Here is a 12250-nt window from a genome sequence, read left to right as displayed (position 1 = left end):
TGGTGCACATCCACCGATCATGATCGCTTCCTCTGGCCGGACGGGAGAGAAAAACGTCAGAGCGTTCTATCTCAGCGATAAAGGTGTGTTTATAGTCAAAGGCCATACCATGCACAGGTCAAGGTGGGGCAGAACCAGCTTGGGGTCCTGAGCCAGACATAACAATTTTCTGCATCCTTCAAGGAATTGCCACTGTGTAAACAATAAAACTGTGCGGACAATACATCTGTCACACAAGCGTGGAATATACACGTACATTCCATTTGGTAAGTGTACATTCCGCGACTGACGTCAGGCAATGACTCATACAAGAGCCAGATAGAAGCCTGTTTGCCTCCTCTAATCATATGCATTCATTTATCAAGTCATATTAAAAGCTATTACAGTACGTAAATACACTCGCCTTTCACAAGCCAAGTTGGTCATGAATAATGTTTTGTTTTTGGGATCGCTCCTGAGTTTGGTCCAAACTCGTTTTGCACTGCATAAAATTACACTTGGAAAAACACCTCTTGTTGCTGAAAAAACAAACAAAAAAACGTCATCTCATGAATATCAGACATGTATTATACTGTACATGTACAATTTTGTACCTTATGGTATCCTAAAGCATCACAGTAACTCCTAGAAGTGCTCAGCAATTCATGCTTGACCATACTTGAGTTTTGGGGAAGTGAATACAAACACTGTTCATCTCTAGCTTTAAACTTATGAAGTATACTTGAAGAATTAGGCCTACAACATGTACCTGCTGAACAGAAAATGTATGACACCCCCTGTCACCTATATACAGTGGTATATTTTCTTTAAATAATCTGGTAAGTTGAATTAAAGATAAGAAGGAGAGTGTTTGTTCAATGTTTTGTCTTGATAAAATGGAAGGACACAGGCAATGATAAAGCAGAGCTCATGTTATACATTTGTAGCTCCTTCCCGCAGTGGTGACTGACAAATATCAGGACATACTTGCATTCCACACACTCCTCTTCTTTCCCATAGCAGTGTGCTTTGGTGTATGTTGTCCATTGACCAAGAATAACTTCAAAGTCAACAAATACCTTTTATGGCAGAGATTATTCCTGACATCAAGAGAGATTGTCAAAGCCTTGTCCAACACAGGTCAGCAACTGATGATGCACACGGAATTTACATGTATGTTGATGAATGTACTAAGTGTAACTTACAGTTAGTACATTACAGTGAATGTACTAAGTGTAACTTACAGTTAGTACATTACAGTGTAAGACCAGAAATGTTCGCATGCATGAAACATTTGCCAACTTCGCAAAGAGACATGATTCGCACAATTAAAATACAAGTAAGAAAATTTTTGTCTACACAATCCAGTGCATGTATTATTGTAGGATACTTTCATGGGCGGCAATTTGCAAAAGTTTCATGCCGCGAAAAAGGGTTCCAAATATTGCAAAAGTTTCATGAAGTGAATGTTTCCGGTTTTACAGTTTGGAGTAATAAAGCATTTCGTTCTACACTGTTGAACTGTGTTATAAATACTGCATATGTATATAATGGTAGCGGAATCATGGGTGTGAATTGTACCATGTCTATTTCTACTAGTGACCTTGAATCTTAGTAAATTGGCTGAGAATGATTTTCAAGGTCAGTGACAGTTTACGTACACTGGTAGAGAGGCCTACTGTATTTACTGACAGCAGTTACATGTGCTTCTGAGGGGCTTGTACTACAGGAGGAGTATAAAATTTACACTATTATTCATTCCCTACATTTGTATACATGTAGCCGTACAGGAAAATTTGTACCAGTTATCACGAACAAAAAGAATTGCAATTTTTTGTTCTGTGCAGTGCTTCACTAACTATAATCCCAAGTAAAGTCAGAATATGGTATACTACCTGGTAGATAGTAGCATGAAGAATAGAATAATTTGCTTTTCTTGTTGGAAAATTAATAATGGCTTGATCAGAATGCAAATTACCATCAGAACGATTGCATATGAACCTTTGTGTTGTCTGTCAATGAGTGCCTGCTTTCTACTTACAATGTACCCTCGATACTGACTTTAAAACTTCATAATTATTACCATATCTTCATACAATGAACATTCCCGGGTATTCAAATTATTAAAAGGATTCATCTACAGTACTTTGAACTGATATATCTTATGCCCTTACATGTTCAGTGCGACTTTACATCATAAATGTAATATACCATGGTGGTCCACAACTTGAAATTTGAGCATGTTGCAAGCTCAGAATCTGAAAATATTGCAGAAATTGAATATGTGCCGAGCGCACACAGTGAGTACGGTACGTAGTACGCAGTATTTTGCTGCTTATCTCTCTTTATGCTGCTTACATTCAATGTTCTCTCTCATGTTTTGCACACAAATATCTTAAGTACTAGGTAGTTTGATGTTTCTTATGTTATGCACATGTTTTGCACATTTTTGAATACTTTTACTTCGAGCTTGTTGCAAATTCTTGAGGATGTTGCATACAGTAGCATGTTGCTGGCTTTTGTGGATGTTGCACAAGAATTTTAGCATGTTGCAGCAACATGCTAAAACCCCTCGTGGACCACCCTGATATACAATCTGTAAATCTACTAAATCTGTACAGGAAACAGCACTATATTTCCTTTTCAATTAAAAAGAAATCACAGGGGTGTTTTAAAATGTACTCCCTATCAATGTGGCTTGCAATGTCTTCACAACAATGACTTTCACTATGAAAAGGGCTCATTTGTATAAATTGTACAGGAGTTGTCAAGTGCTGATTTCATATTTTGTGACACTGCATGAAACTCAAGAACTTGCTATGATTACATTGTATGTTTGTTTTAATTTCATCTTATTTCAATGAAAGACTTTGAATGATGGATATACAATGTACAAACATAGTTTTACAGTAATAGAGTAGATTTGTTATCTTTTACAATCTTTTCAAAACCCGAACAAGACAATGCATGGAACTTACGAGCATAATAGGATGCAGAATCGTAGGAGAGACCAGAGGACACAGTCTGGAGAGATTTTGAGGTCAAAGCCTGGAACATAGACTACCCTTCTGTACATTGAATGAGTCAATGTCTCCTAGGGGGCCCTACGTACTCCACATCACAAATCACAGACTCTAATGTTACAGATTCATGTGCCACAGCTTCAGCTTTGTGCATGTTCTTTTATACTGTGTGAAGGATTTTCACATAATGCTGTAAAATGAACAGATGCAGTTCTTACTGGATATCTGAGAGGAGTTTGAACAAATACTTTGATATGTGCAGTTCAGATACTGGCTATCACAGTAAGGTGACATTTTTTACTGGACATGGTGTATAGCAACTTAGCATAGTGACAGCCAGAAGCTACACATGAAGGCCTACCCTGTACTGTATGTATTCAAAACTAATGTATGTATCTCTCCTACAACCCCCTCCACTGATTTTAAAATTAACATTTATGACTTTAAATGGCAATTATCATTTCGAGAGGACTTCATTAAATAAGACAAACAAACAAACTAAAATGCAGGGAATCAAATGACATCATATCATCTATGTATTAGCAAAGTGCAAGACAGCCATGTGATGTTACAATCTACATTGTACATGAACTGTATTTCTGCAACTTACTTGTAGTTCAGAATGTGCCATGAAACATTATCACAAGAGCAAGCAATTGTTTTTGACGCGGGACTGTAAATGAGGTTATAATTACTGCGGAGTGGTGAACTTCTCAGGTTAGTTCTGCTCCCTGTTGCACATGTTAAGGTGATGTGATGCAAATTGTAGAATTCAGTACAGTGCATGAGGTACAGTGTATAACCAGATTTTGACAAGAAGATTACTCTATGTTGCATTTGAAATTGTATTACCGAACATGAAAATTGAACCATTTGTTATAATCTGCCTTTAAATCCTTTGTTCTACAACTGTTCTAAACTTTCAGTTTTTAATAATCAACCTGTTGAGGATGGACTGATTTTGCTATAACACGCATTTCCCATAGATACCTGCCTGAGTATTCTCGGGACTCTTAAACGGGTTACGCTCTAGTGTTACAGGGGAATTAACCCCAAATATTTTATGGATTCAGTTAACGCAAAAACATACAGTTGTAAGTAGTGACAAATTGTTAAAGTTTGAGAAAAATGTGACGATCCATTCAAAAGTTATGAATTGCTTTGATAAAACATTTTTGAAAAGTTATGAATTGTACAAGTTTTGGTGAAATCCACATGCTGTCATCGCTGGACAAGAAGACTATCAGCAATAATTGATGTCATAGTCAGGCCATGATAAAGAAAATAGATAAAGAATTCCACACATTTCACATTTTACAAAAAGTACACATGTGCACATATTCCTTCCACCAGTGAGTCTACATGCACAATCTTAAAAGTATATTATTAGTCCCGCATTCTGAAAGAGGTTAAGTAGAGTGCTCTTTCATTTTGCTGAAAATATCAAAATAATGTAGACATGTCAAATTCTCTTTATAATTCCCCTTTTAATTATGCAAATATTACAATGTATATTTTGCTTTGTATGGGATTTGTAAATTCTTGTACTGCTCATGAGGCAGCAATACAATGAATGGCAAATGATTCATAAAGACATAGACTGTAATCTTACACGTTTAGGTATTGATAATTGCCTGATTGAAACTGAAGAACATGCAGACAGTATTATGATGAAGAATGTGGACACACAGCAAGTGCATCTTCAGGCAGTAATCATGCCATCAATGGTCAGGCTGATACACATGTGCCGATGTGTGGTTGGGTTCATTGTACTGTACACCTATATTAATTATTATGTAAAATCAGCACTATAATACTGCTGACATGCTTTAGTATACTTCACTATTTGTAATGAACACAGCTGACTGACAATGGCATCATTGTGATGATTATTTCTACTCTGCACTGACAATAAGAATGCATCAAAATTGGCATGCTACCAGCCAGAGCAGGGGTCAAGTGCCCAACAGTGGTACATGTAGCAAGTTGTTTACCACTGTATTGAAAAAAAAACACAAACAAACAAACATGGTATGGAAAATGCTGCCAGACACTTTGTGTACTGTACAATGCAAGTGCCCACTTACAATGTCCATTTAAATCATTGTGCATTGGGGCAATTCCGCAGTTAGAGGGACATGACCATAAAATTTCAATTTGGTTTTTTCCTTGATTTTTGTGTTTGACTTCAGAAAGAACACATTGATAAGTCAGGAAAAACTATTTTTCAGGGTATCTTGATAGTTTTAGGTATTGAATTCGCCAATTTTGAACAAGTAATCTTTCAGATTGAATTTCATCAGCAAAATCTCCATAATGGCAAAGAAGATAGCTAGTCAAGTTAAATGCCATTTTCTAGCCACAAATATTGAATTCATAGAGGCAATGCAGTGCTTTCATGGATAGAAAAGTAAAATCAACTTACATGTCTTCGAAATGCAAACATGTGTGCATTTCCCCAACCATTGGACAGTCATGTAACGTTACTAACCAAAAAGTGAAATTATTTACCTCCAGAGAGTATAAAGTGCCTATGAATGATAATATTTCAATTTTTCCTGCTGTGTCCAATGACTAACTAAAATATAAAAATAAATATTACTTATCATTATAGAAGTTAGAAATAACAGCAGTCAAAATGTGTAACGTTACTAACCACGTAACGTTACTAACCACAGCCTGTGTGTATTGTAACGTTACTAACCATGAAATAAGTGAATAAGACTCCAATGGACAGGTCCTGGTCTGGCAAAATTTTGCCTGACGATAGAGCGAGATGTCAACTACAAGATTACGTGGTCATACAGTAAAAAGATATTGGCTTCTTTTTTTAGTAAATTAATTATGCAAATTTACACATGAAATCATATTTTCACCTATAACTCCATAAAAAACAATGAAGGATTGCTAAAGTTTTGTGTAAGAGTTCCTCAAGACACATCAAACAATTTTCTTGCAAAAAAAATAGCAAAATCAAAATCAGTTTCTTTTGTTTTTTATTGTTTTGTTAATTTCTTATGTATTTTAATGTTTTTTTTACTTTTTGTTTTCTATTGGTTTTTTTGGGCCAAAATTTGTTGCAGGCACTTTTTCAAGCTTATCTACATTGCAATTGATTAATTTCACTGGTCAAAGGTCGAAACAATCTAATCAATATCAAATTAATGAAAAAACACAATTTGTATTGGATTTGCGCACGGTATCATGAATTTGAGCTGTTTTCAGGTCGACATGCATTTATGCAAAACATTACATAACTGCAGAACGGTGTACCCGGATGTCGCAAATTTGGTCTCAAAATATGCGGGAGACTTCAATGAAAAAAGTCATGAGACGATGCGGCAAAATCTTTGCACGTTGGTGAATCGTGGCAGGAAATGTTGGGAGAGGGGTCTACAGCATTCGCATCACTACAGAAGGCTCACAAGGTGCACATTGAGCAATTTTTTTTTTAAACACTTCCCATGTGAAGGGGCAATTGATGGAATCTGTGGGCCAGCAGGGCATTTTGTGTGGAAAGTAGTGTTAAAAACAATTGAGGCCATCACTTCAAATTTTCTGTCCCAATTTGAAATTATCATACAATGGTTTGTCGGGGTTAATTACGCTTCAGGTGCAGCGAACAGACTTGTTTTCAGAACAATGCAGAGATTAGACATTTAAACTGGTCTAAACGAAAAAAAAATACATGTTTCTAGACTTGAATAAACATGAATTCAACTAATACACTGTATTATTTGAGTTAATGTCATATGACTTAAACTACTTTCACAATAATATAAAACATTGCATTATGCTGGATTCCTATTGTGCAATGACAACGCACACCACAATTGGCCATACACTGTACATACTACATACCGGTACATTAGTTTTCTGCTCTTTGATTTCTTTCCCCTTTATTAAAGGTACTCTTGAGAAGGAACACATTAACTGTTTTGCTCAATAAAACAGGCTGCTTTTGTGAATTACTGTGAGTCATGATGAACAGTGATTGGCAAAGTTATGAAACTGTGGATCACTTGACCTAGTCTTTAAAAGTGGTACTTTTTTTTTAGTTTGTAATCTATGCAAACTTTTTTTCTAGTCTTTTTTAACATGTACAAGTACAATGGTACTATACTGCATGAGTTTGATGATTGAAATAAGAGTTTCATGTCTTATCTGATGTTTCTTAGCTTTAACTTTGCATTCTCATGGGGAAACATGTAATGATTTGAGTTAACACACAATTCTGTAATCACTGGACAAACCGTAACGTTACTAACCGTAACGTTACTAACCATGATTTTTGTACTTAATTTTCAAACAAAGTTATAATGAGAAAGGATATTTGGGGTAGATATTGCCCTTAAAGCTAGAAATGAAAAATAAGTAATGATATATTTCAAGCTATACCAGTTTTAGCAAACTTTTTGTTCAAAGATGCTCATCAATTTTTTATGTCCTTTTTTTGTAACGTTACTAACCGGCATTAAAAGCAGACCTTTCTTCTAAAATAATTCATGAAATGATTTCATTCTTTGCTCTGTTCTAGGTCTACACTAGAATGATCTCTGGTGACATTAATGAGACTTCAAATCCACAGATAGAGAAATGAGTCTAATCTAAATCATGAGAATAACCCTAAAATGTAACGTTACTAACCGCGGAATTGCCCATTGTGAGAAAATATGTACTGAAAACACATGGTAGCAAAGCAACTGTGGGATGCAGCAATTACATTTGTACAATACAGTGCAGTAGAGTGTATTCTACAAATTGTCTCTGACTGTTGTTTATGTTTCTATGATATGGATCTGACCTAGCACCTACACATATGTATGTACCTGCTTTCCTCAACAGTTTTGAACCTCTTTTTTGCCCCGACATGGCAAAATTTTCAACCAAATTAGTTAGACCACATAATGCAGTAAATTTATTACTGAATGTTTGAAAAAACTGTAACAAATCTCTGACCATGAAGAAATGGTCAAGTCCATAAAATTGACTGCCACTATATATACTGGTGTTTCATTACATTCACTTGAGCATATCCTGCATCTGGTTAAGATTCTCTAACAACATTAGAGGTCTAGTCTAGATGTCATTTATATTGTATCAAAGTCTATGCCCAACCATCATAGACACTATCTTTTATTTGTCAAATAAAACTGATTCACAGGTAATGTCATTGCACTATCGTCAGTTTAAATATTGCCCGACTACAGACTATGCTGACTCATACTTGAAATCTTAAATACACCACATTTCTGCACGTTGTGACACTCTTTCCGATGGCTCATCTCAAGATTCTCAGTACCATTGGCATACATGTAGCTTCCTGTGTGAGCTGCCTACCTACTACAATGGAAGGATTTAACCACACAAGCCTGAACGCAGTGGTGGCAGCACCCAAGTTCACCGGGTTCACCTACAGCTGCCGACTGGTAAGGGATTACTTCATCAATAGAGTTAGAACTTGTATGTAGATCAATGGGGTAACTTTGCTCAGCCAGGCAGAGTCATGCACGCACAACACAAAAACATGACAAAGTCAAAGCTAAAGTGAGACTAGAGTCATAAAGAGGGTGACAGAAAATCATACGAATCTTAACAACTTTACAAGTGATTATGATTAATTTAACATTAGATTTCATCACATATAAATACACATGTCATGATGTGGATGTGGCTTGGCTGGGAAAAAAAAAAAGATCACATACACAAACACACAAAGTCTTGGTCATTTTAGGGCCTTAGCCTAGGGCCTACTTCTACTCTCTACAATTAATTTTGTACATTCAACCTTGGCTTTTTAGGGCAAAATCTGTCCAACAACACATGTGATGTATTGTTGAGGGTTCTACAACGCGTAACTCCAGTGAGCACCGAGTCTAACTTCGCGAGTGTGGCGATATCCACTGCCAAGCACTGCACTGACACTGTACACTTACACCATGAAGGTGCACCTCCCTGCTGGCACACCGTGACGGCGGCGTGATGTTGAAGTTTTTAGGGTCGACACTTTTCAAAACAACACAGCACAGGACATGCGAATTCCTCATATTTTGTTTTCGCACTATCGGGTAAAAACTACATTACATACCGTACTACTTACCAGTAATGACGAAGCTTTTCTCCAGACCAAGTAGGGATACTTCAGACCAAAAAAGGCGTGCTACTTTCTTCGGAATTGTCAGAGGTAATCATGTAGAGTCAGAAGAGAACCCCTTTTTGCCTCAGGTCGGCCTAGCTAGCTGACGACACAGCACTCAATTAAATCGGCTCGGACTAGTCGACTAACAAAGTACAGTATACAAGTCATGTCTTTAAGTACGTGTACCTATCATCTTCCGCCGATATACGGTCACGGTACGATGTACGTGTTACCTGTGTGTGGTCGTGAGAGTCGAAGCAGGGCGATCGCATCCGTCGGTTCTGCGATGACACAAGTCACTGCTCTGCTGCTGGTTACTGTACTCGTAGGCTCCGTTACGTCAAGCGACCACTTGCACTCGTATCGTGCGTACATGTACACTGTAATGTTGTTGACAAGATACTCGGTACTGAGTAATAAGTAGAATTGCTGCCATCTACGGCAAAAGCATTATACCATGCCATCGCTCACAAGGTGATGTATTGTGACCGTATAATGTTGGTAAGTTGTTTCCCCCCCTACATTTAATCTATTTGTTGTTGTTTTTTTAAGTTAAGTAAATGTACAGCAACACTTGTGAAAAAAAAAAAAAAACTGTATGTCTATTTTTCATCAAGCCACTGCCAGCGATCTTCTGTTCTTTAATTGATTTTACCCATATAGGAACCTGGGTAAAGTAAATAAATTTACCTGTACTTTCCAAGAATATTCTAACTTTTCCATATACCAAACAAATGAAGACGAATTTTGGTCCACGCATGCTGGTTATCATTACTTGCCTCAAAAATTACCCCCAAAGACCCTTTATATCGAAGAAGATTATTTTAACAATTAACTTTTACATCGGTCTGTTTTCTTGCATCTTTCTCTGAGCTGACGGAAAAGTAAATAGGACGTGACGAAAATGCATACTCCTATATTCAGGCATAAACGGTCACAGAATGCAAGACAAACATCATTTATATAACAGCGTGACAGGCCAACGCGGATCATAACAACATTCGCCGCGGCTCCCCGTCTTTAAGAAATTGAATTTTGTAATTTGTCTTGTTCATCATGGAAGTGTCAAAGCTACGTTTACTTTGTGATCAATCATAAGGGTATTTACAACCGGTATGAAACGACTATCATGAAAATGTAGTTTGTTAGGCAACGGACGTGCACGCGCACTGCGGTGGGGCCGATTTCACGATTTTGCCGTTTGTTACAGCAATACTTGTTGATGGTTTGCAATTTCAAAGTCTACTGATTTGCGAGCTATATCGAAAGGCCACTGTGTAAGGCGAGGATATATTATCATTCCCTCAAATGATTAGGTGCGGTGGTATATGTATTTATGATATCATTTCCTAGTCACTGTCGCTTTTAAAATACCTAAAGTCCAAGATTTTTTTTGTAAAACTTCACGATATTATACTATTCGTCTTGATGGTACATACAAGTCTATTGATATTGAGTCATTTTCAGTCTGAAAGCAGAAAGAAAATGCTTTATTAGTCTGGGGGGGGGGGGGAACCTTGCCTCACGCTGTTAGTACTTGTACTGGGCAGTTTCTGAGCGATCATAGCCGAAGCCATAATGATCTCGCTGCATGGGGCTTGCCTCTGGCTAGCCGCTCGTGGCTTATGTTTCTATGGATGTATCATTTTGGATAATGATAATATTGCGGGTGATATGCCAAACTGAACGAGTGCATCACTAATTTCGGAGGAGCAATTTTGACGAAACCTTCTGTTTCTTTAATCATTCCTTACGGGAACTTGGTGGCCTGTGTATTAAGTCTATTGGGATTTCAGAATTCAGCATAGAATGGGTTAATTGCTGGTAACATCCTGAACTCGGACGTAGTCACCAACATCATAATACTATGTGTCTGTACTTCGTCGGTTGAGAATGATAAGGGCGTTAAGTGACCACAAAACCCATAGTGTTCGAGAAGACTTAAAGCCCTTCTCATTCTCAACAGACGACTTTATGATGTTAATCATTGTGATGCACCAACATCATAAAATATTCAGTGATTTATCTTCATTCATAAAGAAACCATGTCGGTGTCAAAGATAGTTCTTACCGACGATGGCATCGTTTGTGTAAGCATGTGTGTATGAGTATAAAAGTGGTTTGTGTGAGCATGTGTGTGACCCTGTTTGATGTGTACGTGCGTGTGTGTGTGTGTGTGTGTGTGTGTGACCGAAATCTGATTGAAATCCCATTAAAACTTATGTGTATGTGTGTGTGTATATATTACGTGTGCCTGCGTGTCACAATATTGTGTGGTGTGACGGCGTGATGGAGATCCATTCTAAACGAAAGAGTTTGTTACGAATACTTTCATTCAACTTCGCAGAATTAAAGAAAAATCGCAAGAAAAACCAAATGAAAATAAAACAAGACATTATGTATCTGCTCTTAGTAAAGCAACAATTAAATCTCACATTAAATTGCTATTTAGATAAATGTTATATATCAATATAATGTAGATTATAGGATATTTTTTAATTGTGAATAATGGTAATAAATAATTACATCTTTCAGTAACAAAGTTCTTTTGAACTCAAAACAAACAGTGATTTCTATACAATTTCATAACACAAATGCTATACTATTATTTTGTTTATAATGTTATCATAAGTCTCGTGATTCCACTCTCTGCGACCAATGCGATACTTCACGTTAATTCGGTGAAAAACATTGTTTCTTCACTATCTTTTTAGTGGATCCCTCCATTTCCATCGTAAGTATTACAGTCACATAGTTCATAACATTTCATACCATAGTACATTGTAGTACTAGAGTTTATTAGTACATTTCTGTAACATTCAGTTCAAGAAGGAAATACTGAGTTCATTTTCTTTTGCATAATATGATTTCGATGCTTGTAAAAATTGAGATGTATTTTGTAAATGGAAACGAAATAAAAGTACTTAAATTCCATTCAATTTTTACGTTACTTTTTTGACATGCCTAATTACAAATAATTTGTTGTGGCGATGTTCAGGCGATTTTCTGCACACTGGATAATGAAGTGTCCTCCATTCAAATTGACATCATGGTCTAGGACAAGGACAACGGGTAGTAGCTCATGTACATAAGAGCAGTCTAGAACCCC

The sequence above is a fragment of the Diadema antillarum genome, unplaced genomic scaffold, assembly GCF_040938485.1.
Source record: "Diadema antillarum isolate AM-2024a unplaced genomic scaffold, OU_Dant_1.0 scf00000147, whole genome shotgun sequence".
Classification (NCBI taxonomy): Eukaryota; Metazoa; Echinodermata; class Echinoidea; order Diadematoida; family Diadematidae; genus Diadema; species Diadema antillarum.
Note: the sequence above shows the minus strand (reverse complement) of the source record.